This window comes from Trematomus bernacchii, unplaced genomic scaffold, assembly GCF_902827165.1.
Source record: "Trematomus bernacchii unplaced genomic scaffold, fTreBer1.1, whole genome shotgun sequence".
Classification (NCBI taxonomy): Eukaryota; Metazoa; Chordata; class Actinopteri; order Perciformes; family Nototheniidae; genus Trematomus; species Trematomus bernacchii.
The window spans coordinates 256,932-279,981 of NW_022987726.1; the positions used below are offsets into that span (position 1 = coordinate 256,932).

Here is a 23,050-nt window from a genome sequence, read left to right on the forward strand (position 1 = left end):
TTCTGCGGGCATTTAAAATAAAAACACCGAAACGAATCAGGAAGGATCAGATTTAAATCTCCTCTGAACGCTGTCTGTTCCTCATCTCAACACACACACATGAAACATACGTTGATGTCATTCAGAGTGACGTTCACTTCCTGTTGATGTGATTATCTCTGATGTGCATTGGGAATAAACAACAATAAATCCACACTGAAAACCAGAGTTGGGAAGTAGTGGAGTACAAATACTTTGTTACTGTACTTAAGTACATGTTTCTGGTATCAGTACTTTACTCCACTACTTATTTTTCTGATGACTTTTTACTTTGACTTCTTACATTTTGAACACAAATACCTGTACTTTCTACTTCTTACATGTTGAACACAAATACCTGTACTTTCTACTTCTTACATGTTGAACACAAATACCTGTACTTTCTACTTCTTACATTTTGAACACAAAGACCTGTACTTTCTACTTCTTACATGTTGAACACAAATACCTGTACTTTCTACTTCTTACATGTTGAACACAAATACCTGTACTTTCTACTTCTTACATTTTGAACACAAATACCTGTACTTTCTACTTCTTACATGTTGAACTCAAATACCTGTACTTTCTACTTCTTACATGTTGAACACAAATACCTGTACTTTCTACTTCTTACATGTTGAACACAAATACCTGTACTTTCTACTTCTTACATGTTGAACCCAAATACCTGTACTTTCTACTTCTTACATGTTGAACACAAATACCTGTACTTTCTACTTCTTACATGTTGAACTCAAATACCTGTACTTTCTACTTCTTACATGTTGAACCCAAATACCTGTACTTTCTACTTCTTACATGTTGAACACAAATACCTGTACTTTCTACTTCTTACATGTTGAACACAAATACCTGTACTTTCTACTTCTTACATGTTGAACACAAATACCTGTACTTTCTACTTCTCACATGTTGAACACAAATACCTGTACTTTCTACTTCTTACATTTTGAACACAAATACCTGTACTTTCTACTTCTTACATTTTGAACACAAATACCTGTACTTTCTACTTCTCACATGTTGAACACAAATACCTGTACTTTCTACTTCTTACATGTTGAACCCAAATACCTGTACTTTCTACTTCTCTCATTTCCCAAACAGGCTGGTTATTTTAGTTTGAATGTGTGTTTGGTGGCGTGATCATTATTATTTAGAGTCATTGCGTGCCTATTGATTTGAACACGATCCGTGTATCCATCATTTCCTGGTCTTCTCTAAAGAAGAGGGACCAATGAAAACGTTGTCATGTTGCCGTTGTTCAGCATGGAAACATTCATTAGCTAACAATGACATTATTGTTCTATTGATATAAAGGGAGGTCAGGTACTCTTTAAAACAGCTGCTAGTTATGGGTACTTTTTACTGAAGTACATTTCAAAGCCCTCTTTACTTTGACTTGAGTAAAGAAGTTTAGTCAGTACTTCTACTTTCACCAGAGTATTTTTAAACACGAGTATCTGTACTTCTACTTGAGGAAAGGATGTGTGTACTTTTACCATCTCTGCCGAAAACAGAGAAAAAAGTACAGGAATTGTCTTCAATGTTCACAATAAAAAACTCTCTCTCCTGTGTGCAGATCTCCAAGGTGCCGGTGCAGTCCTGCCACCTGAAGACAGACTGTCTGTCCTGCGTCTCCATGAAGGACCCGTACTGCGGCTGGTGTGTCCTCGAGGGGAAGTGAGTCTCAAAAGCTCTATTTAAACATTAAGAGTTTTTCCATACACTTAAGATAAGATAAGATAGGACTTTATTTATCCCGAAGGAGATTGTTGTGCCAGAGTTACAAAAATACAATAAACACAGCAGCCTAATAATAAAACTGTACACTAACAGTGCCGTAAAAAGAGCAATTAAATATCTACAGGAAACACTTGTTTATTTTTGATTTGACACTTTTTTAGTGTTAAAATGAAACAACATTTTGAATGGGTGCCTTCCACCCTTGGGTATGTTTGATTGGCTCACCCTCTGCTTGTTGGACAGGTGCACGAGGAGGAAGGAGTGCAGCAGGTGGATGGATAACAACACCTGGCTGTGGTCTCCCAATCAGAAGTGTGTTCAGATTGAAGCCTTCGACCCCCCCAACCTCAGCTGTAGGAAAACACAGCAGGTAAGAGACACACTGAACAAAACTGAGGTTACATAGTCTGGTTCTTCTATTGGCTAGAGCTCCAACACATTGTACGTGATAGGCTAAGGGGCGGGACATCTCTAAGCTGGTTGACCAATCACAACAGAGCCGGCCAGCTAACCAATCAGAGCAAACTGGGCTCTGGTTTCAGACAGAGGGTGAAAAGAGGTGCTGCAGCACAGAGAAAAATAAAGAGCTTTTTGAACATTAAAGCATGGAGACATACTGATATACACCTGAACATCAGCAGGAGAGAACTCTTTAAAGTAGAGACACTACATACTGATATACACCTGAACATCAGCAGGAGAGGACTCTTTAAAGTAGAGACACTACATACTGATATACACCTGAACATCAGCAGGAGAGAACTCTTTAAAGTAGAGACACTACATACTGATATACACCTGAACATCAGCAGGAGAGGACTCTTTAAAGTAGAGACACTACATACTGATATACACCTGAACATCAGCAGGAGAGGACTCTTTAAAGTAGAGACACTACATACTGATATACACCTGAACATCAGCAGGAGAGGACTCTTTAAAGTAGAGACTCTACATACTGATATACACCTGAACATCAGCAGGAGAGGACTCTTTAAAGTAGAGACACTACATACTGATATACACCTGAACATCAGCAGGAGAGGACTCTTTAAAGTAGAGACACTACATACTGATACACACCTGAACATCAGCAGGAGAGGACTCTTTAAAGTAGAGACACTACATACTGATATACACCTGAACATCAGCAGGAGAGAACTCTTTAAAGTAGAGACACTACATACTGATATACACCTGAACATCAGCAGGAGAGGACTCTTTAAAGTAGAGACACTACATACTGATATACACCTGAACATCAGCAGGAGAGAACTCTTTAAAGTAGAGACACTGCATACTGATATACACCTGAACATCAGCAGGAGAGGACTCTTTAAAGTAGAGACACTACATACTGATATACACCTGAACATCAGCAGGAGAGGACTCTTTAAAGTAGAGACACTACATACTGATATACACCTGAACATCAGCAGGAGAGCACTCTTTAAAGTAGAGACACTACATACTGATATACACCTGAACATCAGCAGGAGAGGACTCTTTAAAGTAGAGACACTACATACTGATATACACCTGAACATCAGCAGGAGAGCACTCTTTAAAGTAGAGACACTACATACTGATATGAAGCTGAGACACAAAACACAATAGAAAAAGTGTAAGAAATACAGTAAACAGTTTCTTTGCTGTAACGTGAGCAAGTCACTAATGACACACAGCCTTGTGTTTTTAGCTGTGCTGTTTCTCACATGTGACTCATCAGAGCGATCAGCAGTTTCTGGGAGTGACTCGGCATTATTCCACTTTCATGAGCTGAATCAGCGCGACTGTCAGCAGAAATAATTCAGATTTTATGCATCTGGCCCACATCCCAAAACAACATCTAAATCATAATGTCACCAAACGTCGTTATTCCTTTAGCAACCTTCCCCGAGGCGGCCCCTAGAGGGTCCTCGCACCGGAGGTTAGGAACCGGTTTGAAACCTGCTGACAAAACAGTGAGAGAGTTTCAGGAGGTTTGAATTAAGATTACCTAACCATGATAAGAGCCATGGTTATCTCCTTTAGGATACTCTGGAGCAAGGAAAGGAGACATGAAGAAAGGGAAAAACCCTAAAACAATAAGGCCCCTTTAATTTTGTTATTATTGTTTATTTATTTTTAAGGTTTTAAACACCGACAGAAAACTCCAAACAAAGTTTTCACAGTTGCACTCACCTTCTTCTATTTGCATATTGTTTATTATAGTCTGACCTGATTGTAATTACCGCGCAGACATAATGTTTGTAATGTCTGATAACTGTATAAATCACTCATCTACATACTGAACACACAATCTGTCACTCCATTTAAACCTGTTGACATCTGACTTCTGAACCTCTTAGTTGAAGCTAAACTACAGAAAGAAATATTGTCAATTTCCAAATCTTAAAGGGGACCTATCATGCAAAATGCACTTTTGTACGTCTTGTATACATGAATATGTGTCCCCGGTGTTCCAGGGAACTCACCAAGTGTCAGAAAACACAACCCTCTCTATTTTCCTCCATACCCAAATCTCTAAAAAAGGGGCTGCAACGGATCTGATAAAAACTGATCCAGATTTGAACACTGTCCTGACGTCAGGACGGTGGCGCTACGGCTATTGGGCCAACTCCACCAATCAGGAGGAGACAGCCACGGCCATTGCCGTTCGAAAGCGCTGGAGACGCTGTAGTACATATGCCAGGCCTGTAGATGGTGCTGTTCTCACTGAATCAACCCTTGCAAAAACAGGGCTAAAAAAGTGCAAATTGAGCAAAATGAGGCATGGCTAAAATGCATGATCTGTTTGGTATTTTGAAAAAAAAAGTATAAATATGCCTTATATAGGTATGGTCCTACACTATATTATTCAAATATAGCATGATAGGTCCACTTTAAGTTTTTTTACTTGACTCACAGTTAACTCTTAAATGTGCTTCTCTGCTTATATCAAAGGGATGTCATTATGCATCACAACATGCTTCCGATATTGTTTCTAATCCCAGTTACAGAAAAAATACACATTAGCACTCCTAAGCATTTTAATTTGGATTTTATTTCCTGTTAATCCTGGGAGGAAGACGCTGGTTTGAGGCAACAGTTTGACCTCCGCTGACGAGATAATCTCCAGACGGATCCGCTGCATCGTAATCAGGGAGTTTGGGACTAGTTTGTGATTTTTGATCTGATAAGAAGGAGGGATTTCAGCTCTAAAGGAAAAACTTCTTGCAGGTTTACATTTTATTTAGGAGGAAGGAAGTCTCCGGTGAATTCATTGAGGAGCTTTCTCTCCGTCACCGAAGATCAAAAAGTTTGAAATTAAAACTTCAGCGGGGAAATTAAAACCTGCAGAGGTCAGCGAGGACTAATGAGAGAGCTGATGTTTAATCAGCTCAGTTTGAATAGTAATTATTACTGCACACACACACACACACACACACACACACACACACACACACACACACACACACACACACACACACACACACACACACACACACACACACACACACACACACACAGGCAGACAAACGCACAATTTATCAAGGTCAGCCGGTAGGGAATGGATTTGTATTTCTCTTTCTCTTACTTACACACATCTTTTTCTTGCTCATTAACACACACACACACACACACACACACACACACACACACACACACACACACACACACACACACACACACACACACACACCCACACACACACACACACACTACTCCCTGTTATTTGTATTATTATTAGTTATTTGACTTTCTTTTAACTATTATTATTTTATTACAATTATTATTATTATTGTGGTAACATTTCATATCCATTTTAAGATGATTTGATCTACTTTTTTACCTTATTTGTAAACTCTTGGGTGGTTTCATTCACTGTATAACAATACATTATACATATAGTCCACATGCACATTATTTGTTTATATGCAAAGAGTTGAAGGAAAATATAGAAGTAGTTCATCAAAAAAAGGAAGATACAGGTACCTCAGAGTACAGTAATTAGTTAATTGTATTGTTCCTTAGCGTTGCTTTGTCATCTCTATCCCTGGATGTATTACAGTAGGTCAGTGTTTGCGATGTTGCATATTCAGTAAGTAGCAATATTGGATTTGCAGTGATGAAGTACATTGTCAAGTATTTAATTGATTTGCCAAAAGTAGCCAAACATGGATATTCCTATCCATTTTTTAATTGTTAAACAGTTCAACATTGCAGAATATATACCGTCTTGCAAAATGAGACCCAAAGAATCTTTAAATGACTCACAAGAGATGCAAAACTACTAAGAATTAGACACACAAAAGGACTACAAATGGCCCAAAATCTACAAAAAGTTGGGAAATGATCTGGATCTGGATCTGAGTAAAACCCAGAGGTGTCTCGCTCAGCGGGGGGTGAATGATCCCCGCTAAATGTCTCTGTAATGACAGCTTCTTCTGGTTCCACTCTCTGATTGTTCTGGGAAAGAATGAGTCATTCAGAGATTCACTACAAGCAGATATTCTCTGGAAGTTCAAGGAGTTCACTTTGGGGGTTGTCCTTCTGACAGGCTGTAGGTACATCGATGCATCAAGGGCTGCAGATAAGATCAAATGTACTTTATTAATCCCAATTTGGGAAAAAGATGTGTTGCAGCAACATAATAATAAATTAAAATAGTAGAAATAAGACATTTAAAAATATAAACATCTCAAAATAGAAATAAACCAGCATTAAAGAGTAAGATTTGCAACTTAAAACCTGAAACTTGGAGGTTTTTGCTCTGAAACCTTACATATTTTACCCAAATCTGACTCAAATTGAATCAGCGTAGGAAGCCAAGAGACTCCAAAAGACCATAAATAAAAACAAACAATTATAAAAAGAATCAAAATGTCTACAAGGTAAACCCTAAAACCACCAGAAAGAGAGGAAAAATCACGACTCAAGACCCTAAAAAGTCTATAAAATGACCACAAAGAGACCCCTTTAATGTCCCTCCTCTGGTCAGGTGGATATCCACATCCCGGCGCTCCCGACGCTCCGACCCACCGACCGGCTTCGCTGTGAATTTGGGAAGTTTGGGAGCGAGGGGGTGGTGGTGATGGAGGACGGGAAGCTGCAGGTCACATGTGCGCTGCCCGACCCCGTGGGCATCCCCCCCACCACCCAGCAGCAGGGTAGGAAACGCTTGAATGTATTCATGGGATAATATATTCTGACTTTTTTAGCAGGCAGTACGATTTGTTTAATTATTTTAATTATTTGTATTTGATTGTCTTCTTTTTGATTTAATTACATTTATTAAATATTTTTCTTGTGTTTAATTTATTATTTAATTATTTTTGTTTTTTTAATTAGTTTTATTTAAGTTTTAATTTCATTTTCTTTTTTGCATTGAGGACAAAATGTGCAAAACATGTCTAATCAAAAATAATTTGTTACCATGTTTTTATGGGAGCAAAACAATGTATATGTCTTTGTTCAAAATGACCCAGTAGATTTGAAAGAACTGTAAAGAATTAATCAATTATCACATTTTTTAATAGTTGAAATTGCATTTAAACAAAAAAAAGATGGAGAAATGATTTAATATTTTGGATAATACTGTAAGCCTATTGTCTCCCTTTCCAATAATAGAATAAGTATATTGATACCTCTATTCTTATTCCTTTAAATACCTATAAACTACATGATTTAATTTTTTTCAGACTACGTGTCCGTCCGAGTTAAAGTCATAGTGAACGATAAAATCGAGGTGACGTCCGGAGAGTATCACTTCTACAACTGTGCTGCTACAGTCAGGAAGAACCAGAACACACCGTGAGATATACCATAAAAACACACATACAATCAGCCTTAAATCATGTGTGTGTGTGTGTGTTTAATGTTGTGTGTGTGTGTGTGTGTTTGCAGGTGTATAGCGTGTGTGACCAGTGCGTGGCGCTGTCAGTGGAACGCTCAGGATCACAGCTGCAGCGACGAAAGTGACGCTGCCGGAGGAGAGTTCATCGTGAAAACACAACAGGTGTGTGTGTGTGTGTGTGTGTGTGTGTGTGTGTGTGTGTGTGTGTGTGTGTGTGTGTGTGGTGTGTGTGTGTGTGTGTGTGTGTGTGTGTGTGTGTGTGTGTGTGTGTGTGTGTGTGTGTGTGTGTGTGTGTGTGTGTGTGTGTGTGTGTGTGTGTGTGTGTGTGTGTGTGTGTGTGTGTGTGTGTCGTGTGTGTGTGTGTGTGTGTGTGCGCGTGCTGGCACCGTGCCGTACCCTCTCATGTCCGCCGTTCTGGAAATTCCTCAGCCATATTTAAATATGTTCTTAGTTTCCTATCATCTGTGAGATGATAGAAATCTTAACATGTTGACTGAAAAAATTACTTCCAATGTGAGTCAAACTGATTTTAATGAATAAACAGCAAACAGATTTACCTTAATTTATGCTTATATGTATTACATTCTTCCACTTGTATGTTAAACTACAGATACTACTGTAGATGTTAATGGTTTAGTTAAAAAGCTTTTTTGAATTGGTGGTGACTTTTATTGCACATGTTATGACCCTAATCATATTCCCTGCAATCATTTCTCCCAGTATCAATGATTACATGATGATTTTAAGTGCTGATTATGATACTTTAAAGGGGACCTATCATGCAAAATGCAGTTTTTGATGTCTTCTATACATAAAGATGTGTCCCCGGTGTGTCGGGGAACTCACGCAGCGTCAGAAAATAAAACCCTCTCTCTTTTCCTCCGTACCCAAATCTCTAAAAACGGGGAACAACGGAGCTGATCCAGATTTGCGTCCGATATGACGTAATATCTGAAATGTGGACCCACGGCCCAATCAGAAACGTTGCTATCAGAAACAATGCCCGACTGTTTTGGACGTAATATGGTCGGTGTTTACATTAGCATCGCTAACACTCAGAGCTAACCTGTACTGGAGAGCATGTGTGTGAAGAAGCAGGAAATAAAAAGGAACTCACCTTGTGGTATAACCGGCAAGAGAGAAAGCCTTTGAGCTCCATACTGTTTCAGAGACAATCCTTGATAATCCATGATATGGCGTTTCATCAGTATTTAGTTTAGACAGTAGCTGCCGGGTCCACCATGAGCTCAGCCCCCTCCTTTTTAATTTTTTTAAAGCTTTATTCCCCAAATCAGCACTTTTGAAACAGGAAGTGAAATAGAGGGATATGAGGCATGGCTAGAATGGGTGATCTGTTTGGTATTTTGAGCAAAACACTTCATAGACGTGTTTTTTATATATTTGTATATATCTGAGACCTATGCTATTGCCTAAAAATAGCATGATAGGTGACCTTTAACTGATAGTATGTCAATTTTTTCCCGTGATGAAGGCTGGCAGTTGTCCTCAATTTGAGTCTCCGGAGCCGCTCTTAATCCCGGTCGGATTCCCAATCCCAATCAGCTTCCAGGGCAGAAACCTGGACATCTACCAGAAAGACGTGAGATTAACGTCATTTTAATTAAATACGGTGTTTTATTTCTGTTTCTAACGCCCCTCTCTGTGTGCAGGATCAGAAGTTTTCCATCGGCACGAATCTGATGAAGGACACGGAGCTGACGGTCATACAGGAGCAGGGGTCAAAGTTCAAATTCAATGGATATGAGGTCAGTGTGGAGCAAATTAAATACTAAAAGAACATATTTAATGTAGGTTGTTACCTAAATGTACCAATTAACTGCCTCTGCATCCAAATTAAATCCATTTATTCTCGTTTAATATAAACTCAAGCAGCTCTGTGTTTATGTTTTGAAGCTGCCAGGCGTTCATTACCCAATCAGACTGTGTCATTAATTATGATTACAGCAATTATGGAATCATTAGCGCTTCATTCAGGAGTAAATTAAAATCTGGAGTCAGTTTATTTTTGTTGTGTGTGGTTAGTAAACAGCTTGTATTTATATTTAAATGATTTTAAGGTTTATTTGTCTTTTAGGTTAATTTATACCTAAGCTAAAACGTCCTATTCACTGTTAAATAGACATGGCGCCCCCTATTGGGCTACAAAGCAGTTTAATTTGTATTATTCCCTTGTATTTATTTTAGGTAACCTCGAAGGATGAGCCTCAAATAAATTATTACATATTTTTGTTTAATATTCAAAGCTTTTTTATATTTTTTTCAAAAGATCAATTTGAGTTTTGATTTTTTAAATAAGAAAACGTATAATAATAATTAATTAAACGTTTCTTTCCCTTAAAAATATTGCTAATCTTAAACATAACAGTGATATCTTAAGTGTGTGTGTGTGTGTGTGTGTGTGTGTGTGTGTGTGTGTGTGTGTGTGTGTGTGTGTGTGTGTGTGTGTGTGTGTGTGTGTGTGTGTGTGTGTGTGTGTGGTGTGTGTGTGTGTGTGTGTGTGTGTGTGTGTGTGTGTGTGTGTGTGTGTGTGTGTGTGTGTGTGTGTGTGTGTGTGTGTGTGTGTGTGTGTGTGTGTGTGTGTGTGTAGTTCTCCTATGATAAGCAGCAGGAGGTGAACGTCTCCTTCCACATCATAGACAGAGGCACAGAGCGGATGGTTGACAGCACGCTGACAGGTTGGTGTTTCACTCACACACACATACTCTTAATCATACACACACCTATTTATACACTCCCACACACACACACAAATCAAGAGAAAGTGTGAACACACAGTTATCACGCTGTTTGACTGTCTGTCTTATTTACATTTCAATGCAAGATAAATTATGTAAACTAACTACTTCTTCTTCTTCGTCCTCCTCCTCTCCCTCCTCTTCCTCAGTCTCCCTGTATAACTGCTCAGTGAACAGGGAGGATTGCAGTCTGTGTAAAAACGCAGCTTCTCAGTATGAGTGTGTTTGGTGTTCTTCGTCTCGTTCCTGTGTTTATCGAGAGCTGTGTCCGTCCCACCAGCCGGCTCAGTGTCCGCCCCCCGAGATCACAGACGTGAGTAAAACGAAACAAAAAATCTGTCACAAAAATCCAATTCCCCTCCTGGGGATAAAACATGATTCTGAGTCTTCAGAGGTTTCAATACATATTGTATTCTTCCTCCATGTTTGTTTTATACTGTGCATTGTAGCAGAGCAAGTCCTCTCACAGTCTCAGAGTTTGAGGCGCTGTGATCTGTTCGTGTTATTTTAGAGTCAGCCGAGGTGTGAACAGAACCTTTAATACATGCAGTATATATTATATCACCTCCTTCCTCCTCACTGTTACAGAACAGCATGACAACCTTTTGACAGGACTCACGTCTGAAGTGTAGATAAAAAATAAATAATAAATGCAGCGGCAAATTGCATGCAGTGATTTCGGAGGGAGTAAGTGGAGAGGAACTGTGCAAGGAAAACACAAGGAAGCAATCACATGGATGAGTGAGGACGAGGAGGATTTAAAATGTATCTGCGAGTGAATCAGATTGTGTGAGATGACAAAAAACAACAATAACTCACTGCTGGTGGTTGTTCTTATCCTCAAAGCTGCACAGATATTTATATTTACTCTGTTGCATGATGAATCCTAACGTTTTAAAGGAAAAAGCTAAGTTAGGCTATAAAGGAACTACAGCAAGGTCACATGACTTCACGTCGCCACCGCTAAGTCACATGACTTCACGCCACCACCGCTAAGCTAAAGGTGGCTAATGTTGGGCTATAAAGGAACTACAGCACGGTCACATGACTTCACGTCGCCACCGCTAAGTCACATGACTTCACGCCACCACCGCTAAGCTAAAGGTGGCTAATGTTGGGCTATAAAGGAACTACAGCACAGTCACATGACTTCACGCCACCACCGCTAAGCTAAAGGCGGCTAATGTTGGGCTATAAAGGAACTACAGCACGGTCACATGACTTCACGTCGCCACCGCTAAGCTAAAGGCGGCTAATGTTGGGCTATAAAGGAACTACAGCAAGGTCACATCACTTCACGTCGCCACCGCTAAGTCACAGGACTTCACGTCACCACCGCTAAGCTAAAGGTGGCTAATGTTGGGCTATAAAGGAACTACAGCACGGTCACATGACTTCACGCCACCACCGCTAAGCTAAAGGCGGCTAATGTTGGGCTATAAAGGAACTACAGCACGGTCACATGACTTCACATCACCACCGCTAAGCTAAAGGTGGCTAATGTTGGGCTATAAAGGAACTACAGCACGGTCACATGACTTCACGTCAACACCGCTAAGTCACATGACTTCATGTCACCACCGCTAAGCTAAAGGAGGCTAATGTTGAGCTATAAAGGAACTACAGCACGGTCACATGACTTCAGGTCACCACCGCTAAGCTAAAGGCGGCTAATGTTGGGCTATAAAGGAACTACAGCAAGGTCACATCACTTCACGTCGCCACCGCTAAGTCACATGACTTCACGTCACCACCGCTAAGCTAAAGGTGGCTAATGTTGGGCTATAAAGGAACTACAGCACGGTCACATGACTTCACGCCACCACCGCTAAGCTAAAGGCGGCTAATGTTGGGCTATAAAGGAACTACAGCACGGTCACATGACTTCACATCACCACCGCTAAGCTAAAGGTGGCTAATGTTGGGCTATAAAGGAACTACAGCACGGTCACATGACTTCACGTCAACACCGCTAAGTCACATGACTTCATGTCACCACCGCTAAGCTAAAGGAGGCTAATGTTGAGCTATAAAGGAACTACAGCACGGTCACATGACTTCAGGTCACCACCGCTAAGCTAAAGGCGGCTAATGTTGGGTTATAAAGGAACTACAGCACGGTCACATGACTTCACGTCACCACCGCTAAGCTAAAGGTGGCTAATGCTGGGCATGATGACGTTTAGTCGTCTCATTTAGACACTTGTTAGCAACCGCCTTTTTTAAATTCACCAGTAGGGTATTTACTGACGTACTTTATGTCGTATAATAAAAATCTCTTCAGCTTGTGTTAACCACAGACCTTATTTCTGGGTTAAAGACTCTATAGCAGAGGTCTTAAACCATTTTTCAGACCAAGGACCCCTTGTCATGCCAAGTATAAACACACATATCTATGCTGCACTCAATACTAAGCTACTAAAATGCTAATATCTAGCCACAGCCAATGTTATGTGATACTATTCAACACAGTCTCACGGCATTTCGTGTTATAGTCACGAAATTAATCTATTGATTCGTGTTCACCAACACGATTTCGCCATTTTTTTCGTGTCACACAGAACGATTTTAAAAGCAATGTAAATAATAACAAATTAGAAGGAAAAACACAAAAATACAGATTTAAGTATTCTGACACAGAACGATTTTAGAAGCAATGTATTTATATTGGTAGTATGTTTCGTGCCTGCACCAAATAATAACAAATTAGAAGGAAAAAAAGATGACATAAAATACAGATTTCAGTATTCTGAGGCTCTGAGCCATTTCTTTTCCTCACGGACGGCAAAAACAGAGGATAGGGTTAGGCTTAGGGTAAGATATTGAGTAAGAACATGTTTTTATGAACCACACAGCTTCTGGTCTTCCAAGACCCGACCGGACAAAAAGACGTGTTGCAGGCACGAAACATACTACCAATAGAAATACATTGCATTTAAAATCGTTCTGTGTGACACGAAAAAAATGCGAAAATCGTGTTGGTGAACACGAATCAATAGATTAAATTAATTTCGTGACTAATAACACGAAATGCCGTGAGACTGGGTTGTACTATTAGATATATACTCATTATATTATCAAGCAAGTTGCATGTGTCACTCTTTCCTCTTTCCCCGCAGATCCTCCCTCGGTTCGGGCCTCTGAACGGACGGATCTCAGTGACCATCAGAGGCTCCAACATGGGGATAAAGAGCGCCGACGTGAGGAAGATCACGGTGGCCGGAGTGGACTGTTTTCACCAGGAGGAAAGATACTCCGTCTCCACCAGGTAACAGCTGACACACAACAACATGCACACCTCTCTGCGTCAAATTCAGTCTGTAAATCTGAAAATCATGATAAGTTTCCAAGACTACTTTGCACACAAGATGGAGGAATTCACTTTCAAGAAAAACCCTTAAAAGATTATTAATTTAAGGAAAATGTTCCCCCTTAAATGATGATATTCATAACTATGTTTCACCACAGGGACTACAGATGTAATTTAACTAATAGCTAAATCTGGCATGAGTTATTTCTATACTTTAACTTGAGTATGTGTCTTGTGTCCACAGTGTGGTGTGTGAGATCGGCCCTGCGAGGCAAGCGCCGCCCTCTGACCTCCCGTTTGAACCCTCGCTCAGCGGGGCAGTGGAAGTGGAAGTGGAGGGAGGGAGGACTGGGACGTCAAAGGTTTTCTTCACATATCGGGTAAGTTTGAACACAAACACTGCACTAAAAACACTTGTACTTCTATTGGCTAGCGCTCCAACACATTGTACATGATAGGCTAATGGGCGGGACATCTCTAAGCTGGTTGATTAATCACAACAGAACCGGCCAGCTAACCAATCAGAGCAGACTGGGCTCTGGTTTCAGACAGAGGGTGAAAAGAGGTGCTGCAGCACAGACAGTATGAGAAAAATAAAGAGCTTTTTGAACATTAAAGCATGGAGACATGTCCCAGTAGAGACACTACATACTGATATACACCTGAACATCAGCAGGAGAGGACTCTTTAAAGTAGATACACTACATACTGATATACACCTGAACATCAGCAGGAGAGGACTCTTTAAAGTAGAGACACTACATACTGATATACACCTGAACATCAGCAGGAGAGGACTCTTTAAAGTAGAGACACTACATACTGATATACACCTGAACATCAGCAGGAGAGGACTCTTTAAAGTAGAGACACTACATACTGATATACACCTGAACATCAGCAGGAGAGGACTCTTTAAAGTAGAGACACTACATACTGATATACACCTGAACATCAGCAGGAGAGGACTCTTTAAAGTAGAGACACTACATACTGATATACACCTGAACATCAGCAGGAGAGGACTCTTTAAAGTAGAGACACTACATACTGATATACACCTGAACATCAGCAGGAGAGGACTCTTTAAAGTAGAGACACTACATACTGATATACACCTGAACATCAGCAGGAGAGGACTCTTTAAAGTAGATACACTACATACTGATATACACCTGAACATCAGCAGGCGAGGACTCTTTAAAGTAGAGACACTACATACTGATATACACCTGAACATCAGCAGGAGAGGGACTCTTTAAAGTAGAGACACTACATACTGATATACACCTGAACATCAGCAGGAGAGGACTCTTTAAAGTAGATACACTACATACTGATATACACCTGAACATCAGCAGGAGAGGACTCTTTAAAGTAGAGACACTACATACTGATATACACCTGAACATCAGCAGGAGAGGACTCTTTAAAGTAGAGACACTACATACTGATATACACCTGAACATCAGCAGGAGAGGACTCTTTAAAGTAGAGACACTACATGCTGATATACACCTGAACATCAGCAGGAGAGGACTCTTTAAAGTAGAGACACTACATACTGATATACACCTGAACATCAGCAGGAGAGGACTCTTTAAAGTAGAGACACTACATACTGGCCTACTTTTCTTCTGCTTTATACATTGATCCATGAGATTGAATATTCTTTTCTGCTTTTTACCAAAATCTGAAAGTATCTGCTTGTTTTGTGTCTCGGGGAACAGATGTATTCCCTCCTGTGCCTCTGTGTTATTTGTATTATTTGTCTTGTTTGTGTTATTTGTCTTGTTTGCAGAGCTGCAGTTTGTCTCTCTTTGGTTATTTATTCTCCGTCTGCCAGAACAAATCTGAAACACCAACAAACCAAAATCTGCTCGACACAGAAAACACTGTCGTCTCTTTGCATTCATATTCACACCTTTCTTTATTTTTACCGCACAAATAACTTCTCTCTCCGCTGCTGTGTCTTAATTCTCCCGACAGATTGACTTCTTACATTTTTTCCGAAGCCGTTTTTTATCCTCAGAGGAATTCATATCCGCTGTGGTTTTGTTTGCCGCTGAACAAACAGGAAGCTTAATTAATATTCCTTGAGCACAGAAGCTGATAAAAGTCATGTTTGTTTTTAAGTTACACTTTGGGAGTTATTTTGCTTTCAATATCTGCTTTAGTTTTGATCAAAGCGTTCCTACCTGCAGCTGTTAATGTTTAATTCTCATTTTATTTTTCCCTTTGTTTCTCCGTCACTGACATTATGTTTGACGGGTCTTTGATTTTAGGTAAATTATTCTCATGCCAAAGCCTTCACAACATGTACTGGTGGGGGGGGGGAGAGTCTCTGAACAATAACACAGACTATTAAAAACTAATTAATAATCAAAGTTAAGAAAAATAAATTAAAAGTCCTCCTGAAGTAGAAAAGTATTGGCTTCAAAGTTCACTGACAGACCTAAAAATAACAAATCATTTAAATATGTGAAGCAGTGAGATGCTAAAAAATGAAAAGCTCATAATTGATCTCCCTCTCCCTCTTCCTCCAGGACCCCATACCCTCCTCTGTGCTCCCAGAGAAGGGTCCAGCTGCCGGGGGGACGGTGATCACCATCAAGGGGGAAGACCTGGACACCGCCACGAAAGACGATGTCTCTGTTTCTGTCGGAGAAGTTCCCTGTGAAGTGTAAGAGGCTCCTTTTTAAACCTTTACACAGAGGTGGGAAGTAGTGGAGTGCAAATACTTTGTTACTACTTTTACAATTTTCTAGTAACCTTCTTAAATACTTTAGGGATATTTAAACGTTTTCATTTCTCCCTTTCAGGCTAAAGTTCGGCTCTGAGATCTCGTGTAAAACGGGGAAATATCGGGGGCAGAAAGTTACCTCGGAGAGGTTAGTGGTGGCGGTGAAATACGGGACAAACACGACGAAGGAAATTCCATCCGCTTACCAGTACTTGGAAAACCCCAAGATCACAGATTTTAACCCCAAGAGCAGCTTCCTATGGTGAGTGTGTGCTTAAAAGCTGGTTTGATGTGATTTTATTGAATAAAGGTGATGGTTTATTAGAGCTATTGTAGGATAAAATAAATGGAAAATATAAAGCCAAGGGAGGGGGACAATGTTCCATGAAAAAATTACTTAAAAAATAAATAATACAATGTATTTGCTGTGCTGAGATGAGGCTGCTCCAACCTTGCACTATTTGACTAACACTATTTAAATATTTTGTAATCTTTATTATTATTATTTTTCTCCTCGTGTGTGTGTGTGTGTGTAGCGGTGGTCGGAGGATTGTGGTGTTGGGAAGCGGTTTCGATCTGATCCAGAGAGCCACCATGGAAGTCCTGTCCGCTAACGACGAGTTCTCACAAAACACCGCACCTGTACAGGTGTGTGTGTGTGTGTGTGTGTGTGTGTGTGTGTGTGTGTGTGTGTGTGTGTGTGTGTGTGTGTGTGTGTGTGTGTGTGTGTGTGTGTGTGTGTGTGTGTGTGTGTGTGTGTGTGTGTGTGTGTGTGTGTGTGTGTGTGTGTGTGTGTGTGTGTGTGTGTGTGTGTGTGTGTGTGTGTGTGTGTGTGTGTGTGTGTGTCTCTTTATAGTAGAGACACTGCATACTGATATACACCTGAACATCAGCAGGAGAGGACTCTTTAAAGTAGAGACATACTGATATACACCTGAACATCAGCAGGAGAGAACTCTTTAAAGTAGAGACATACTGATATACACCTGAACATCAGCAGGAGAGAATTCTTTAGAGTAGATACATACTGATATACACCTGAACATCAGCAGGAGAGGACTCTTTAAAGTAGAGACATACTGATATACACCTGAACATCAGCAGGAGAGAATTCTTTAAAGTAGATACATACTGATATACACCTGAACATCAGCAGGAGAGAACTCTTTAAAGTAGATACATACTGATATACACCTGAACATCAGCAGGAGAGGACTCTTTAAAGTAGAGACATACTGATATACACCTGAACATCAGCAGGAGAGAACTCTTTAAAGTAGATACATACTGATATACACCTGAACATCAGCAGGAGAGGACTCTTTAAAGTAGAGACATACTGATATACACCTGAACATCAGCAGGAGAGAACTCTTTAAAGTAGAGACATACTGATATACACCTGAACATCAGCAGGAGAGAACTCTTTAAAGTAGATACATACTGATATACACCTGAACATCAGCAGAAGAGGACTCTTTAAAGTAGAGACACTACATACTGATACACACCTGAACATCAGCAGAATAATTGAATGAAAACATTGTCTCACAGCTGGATGTTTTCTTCTGTGCAGTTTGTTCAGGAGCATGTGAGTAAGAACGACACGGTGCTTCAGTTTCTCTCTCCGGCGGTGAACTGCTCCGTCGACAGCACGGCGTTGAGATCTGTCCTCTGGTTGGACGACGAGAAGGAGGAGCTGAAAGGCTTCGACTATCATCCCGACCCCTCCTTCAACCAGCTGCTGAAGAACATCATCACCGAGACCAGCATCATCATCGTCCACGTGAGCTTTTATTCTGAAAATACATCAATGTGGCGCTACCCATATTCTATTTACATGTATATAGACTCTTTGCACTACTTTTTATTTTGTATTTTTGTATTTTATTACACATGTTGCGTTGTTGGAGGAGCTCAGGTCAGAAGAATTTCATTGCCATTTGTAGCTTTGTGCATATGACGATAAAACCTTTGAATCTTTGAATCTTGAAAAAACTATATCACAAAGGGACAAAACGTACTAGAAAAGACAAGTAACTACAAAGAGGACCAAATATGACTGAAAAGAGACACAAAAAACAACCACAAAGAGACTCAAAGTCACCATATAGAGACAAAACAATAACTGGATAACATATCAAACAGTGATAAAGACACACAAAATGACTGCAAAAACACAACTCATAACAAAGATAATTACAAAGAGGCTCAAAATGACCACAGAGATGCACAGAATGACTACAAATGGACACAAAACAACTTAAAAAGGGGGGAAACCGACCAAAAATAACTACATTATGCATATGTTGTCTTCACTCTACTCTTCTTCTTTGTGTGTTTTCAGGGTCGAGGTTTCTCTAAAGCCATGACGGCCAAAGAGGCGCAGGCGTTCGTTGGAGACGCCTCCTGTCCCGTCAACATCCTGCAGGTGTGTGTGTGTGGTGTGTGTGTGTGTGTGGTGTGTGTGTGTGTGTGTGTGTGTGTTTGTGTGTGTGTGTGTGTGTGTGTGTGTGTGTGTGTGTGTGTGTGTGTGTGTGTGTGTGTGTGTGTGTGTGTGTGTGTGTTGTGTGTGTGTGTGTGTGTGTGGTGTGTGTGTGGTGTGTGTGTGTGTGTGTGTGTGTGTGTGTGTGTGTGTGTGTGTGTGTGTGTGTGTGTGTGTGGAGTAGAATACCTCTGCTACGCGCCGTTCGTTGGATGAGGCTGGATCTCTATTAAATTAAGAAAGGAATTGAAAACACCGGAATCAAAGTTATAACAAATTATCTGAGTTTACTTCTAGTAGGAAACCAAACACATATACAAGTTATACAGAGTACTCCGGGTACTCCGGGCTTTTAGATTTGTGATGCGATTCGGATAAATGCATCGGGATCAAACCAACTCATCAAACCAAAAAGAAATTGGACTTCAGGTCTGTGATGCGAAGCGGATACAGATATCGGGATCAAACCACTCACCAAACCCAAAAGCATTTTTACACACACAAACATCAGTATTTCTATCTGTCTTTGGGGCGGAGATGGGTCATCTCTTCCTTCCCACTTTACTCCCAAGCGAATCAGAGAGCCCCTGGGGAGGAGCTGTTTAAACTGACCACCTCCCCCAAGTGCCCTGATTGGCTGGATTCGCTTCTGGCCGAGGTCAATCAGAGTTTCGAACAGAGTGAGACCCCAAACCACACTAGGTCAAAAGTCAATGTTTATCTTTACCTTATCTTACTCTACATTCCTTTCCATGGGGATATTTTCACCTAACCTTCCCTCCTTCCGACATTTAAACTCTTCTCCACTTATTTTACGATGTCTTTAACGACTTAATGACCGCATCTGGCTTTTAGGGATGATAAGGATGTTGGTGTGTTGAAACACAGAATCTCTGAGCCAGTGAATTTAAAAGTGAGAATAACATTCCTATTCTATATATAATTACCCAAACCGTTGTGATTACATAAAACAGTTCAAACAATACATGTTTACTTCAATACAGTGTAGAATCATATCTTCTTACTTCAGTGTGTGTGTGTGTGTGTGTGTGTGTGTGTGTGTGTGCACTCAGGACACACAGTACACACCTATAATAATAATAGATTACATGTCTATAGCGCCTTACAAGGGACCGCTTTACATGGTAAACAAAAGTGTGTGTGTGTGGCCTAGCATTACTATACTTGTGGGGACCTACATCTGTTTACACAGTCATGTGTAACGGACTCGCCTCCCTTATGGGGACAAAATGGAGGTCCCCATGAGGGGAATCATTAATTTTAGGGTGAAGACTTGGTTAGGTTTAGGGTTAGGCATGTGTCGGTTAAGGTTAGGATAAGTCTCCTGGAAATGCATTTAAGTCAATGTAATGTCGCCTGAAGGGGTGTGTGTGTGTGTGTGTGTGTGTGTGTGTGTGTGTGTGTGTGTGTGTGTGTGTGTGTGTGTGGTGTGTGTGTGTGTGTGTGTGTGTGTGTGTGTGTGTGTGTGTGTGTGTGTGTGTGTGTGTGTGTGTGTGTGTGTGTGTGTGTGTGTGTGTGTGTGTGTGTGTGTGTGTGTGGTGTGTGTTGTGTGTGGTGTGTGGTGTGTTGTGTGTGTGTGTCACCCTGTAAGATTGTTTACATCCACCTGGATCCATCTTTTTCTCTTTATACATATTGACGTGGTCATTTCTTACTTTAGGATTGTCTATATTGTAAATGTGTTATCCTTTAATGTGTGTGTGTGTGTGTGTGTGTGTGTGTGTCACCTGTAAGATTGTTTACATCCACCTGGATCCATCTTTTTCTCTTTATACATATTGACGTGGTCATTTCTTACTTTAGGATTGTCTATATTGTAAATGTGTTATCCTTTAATATGTGTGTGTGTGTAGGATGATAAGTTGATCTTGGAGGCTCCCTCCTCTCAGCCCAGATCTGGATCTAAACGTCAGCGCAGAGACACGACCAACGACCAGCTGGACCTCGTGGTAAACACAAACTTACCTTCATATATATGTGTTGAGTTCATTCAGATCAAACAGAGCTGCAGAATTACAGTTTCCTTCACCATATTTTAGAAGGGTTCAACATGACTTGATTCTGCTGCTGTGGGATTCAAACTATCATTAGTATCACAACGATTGAACCAGTGGGAAAGTTGCATGTTATTGTCTTGAAAAGCTGAAAAAAATTATAAAATGTTTTACATATAGGACAACGTTCTTAAAACATACTATTCATGTTTCTGTTTGATTTATTTTATGATTTATTATTTTACTTTTTTGCATTATTATGTCTCTAGATTATTTTTAAATGTTGTACTTTTTAAAATTGTATTTTTTTATTCTTATTAGTTTTTCATTTTCATTTTTTTAATATATATTTTTGATGATATATATATTTTTTAAATGTTTTTTTACTTAATATTTGTATAACTAGCATTCTGTCTCTCTTTAGGTGAAGTTTGGTCACGGGGAGTGGACGGTGGGCTCCGTTTACTACGCTCAGAGTAAAGACATCCCTCTGGTGATCATCATCCCCTCAGTGATCATCCCCATGCTCTTCTTCATCGCCATCTCCGTCTACTGCTACAGGTCAGAGATAAACATCAATTAGACGTGTGTAGACGTGTGTTGGGGTGTGTAGACGTGTGTTGGGGTGTGTAGACGTGTGTTGGGGTGTGTAGACGTGTGTAGACGTGTGTTGGGGTGTGTAGGGGTGTGTGTGTGTGTGTGTGTGTGTGTAATATATCTAATTGTGTGTGTGTGATAGGAGGAAGAGCCAGCAGGCGGAGCGGGAATACGAGAAGGTGAAACACCAGCTGGAGAATCTGGAGGAGAGCGTCCGGGACCGCTGCAAGAAGGAGTTCACAGGTACTCAAATATACTCAAATATTACATTATTACTCCAGTTTTTTACAACCTGAGACGACCTTTAGGTGCTTCTCCCATCAGGCTATGATACATTCTGCTCAAAAGATACATTGAAGACATGAAAATCTAATCAAATATCAAATTATGTTTTATTTATCTGTAATTTTAAATGTTTTTTCATTTTTAAATGTTATAGTGTGAAAAACCTGAATTATCTTTTAACCTGTAAGCCCGAGAGACCCCGGACCGGGGTACTGCCGCAACATCTTGCAGGAAACAGTGTCTGAGGGCATGTTCATTTAATAAAACTATGAATGTTTTATATCCATGTAACGGGAAGAAACTCATCTAACTGATCATTTTTATTTGTTTTTCAAAAGAAAACCCACAATGCTAACACTGAGCCTCTGAATTAGCAACGAGCGAAAAATGCTAACACCTTACTGCACCGAAAATCACTCACAAAACCTTATTATTTATCTTTTCACCACATCCAACACATCGTTTCACATCGTGAGGTGACACAGAATCTAACGACACCGACATTACCACTGAATTATACGTATTTGCGACGTTATAAGCAAAAAACGGACATCAAAACAGGTGACGCTAGGTAGCTAAAAATGCTAACATTTTTACCTTGGCTCTGAAGTCTCTCCAAAGTGGTCTTCAATGGCATTAAAACGATAAAAACGCTGCTGAAGTTAATCCATAGGTTAATCTAATGTGTCTGTGTCCCTTTGAAATGATTTCTGATAATCCATAAACCATAAAACTGCTTTTCCGTTTCCAGATGTCAAAGCAAGAGATAGGTCCACTCTGATGCAAAATTACATGCGCGAAGCCCCCACCTCTTCTCTTCACAACGTGTGTGTGGGGGACTCCTCCTTCGATTCTATTGGCTCTAACGGTCAGAAAGAGGTGTCAACCATCAAAATTGCGCAAGGGGGGCCAGAGATATGGAAAATCCACCCAAATGACTCCAGAAGTGGTTTCTTTTTGCTAAATCTCTCTAAAAAGGTCAAATGTCACTTGTTTTGCATCAATCTTGATACAGGGTACTTATTATATGTTGTACTTTGGATTCCTAAAGCTTTTAGTCTACTAACCCATCATCCAAGGGTAGTTTTCACTATAAGTAAAAAATTATTTTTGGACAGACACTATAATTTACAGTTTTTTACTATGTAAAATCTGAATTTTCTTTAAAATAAAAAACATCTATATTGATTCTGACTTTTCTACATCCAACTCACAACTTTATCATTACTTTG

The 23,050-nt window shown here is 40.1% G+C and overlaps 1 pseudogene; it reads left to right on the plus strand.

Moving 5' to 3' along the window:
* Positions 1-23,050, plus strand: part of LOC117493936 — a 57,100-nt pseudogene that overhangs the window by 21,361 nt on the left and 12,689 nt on the right.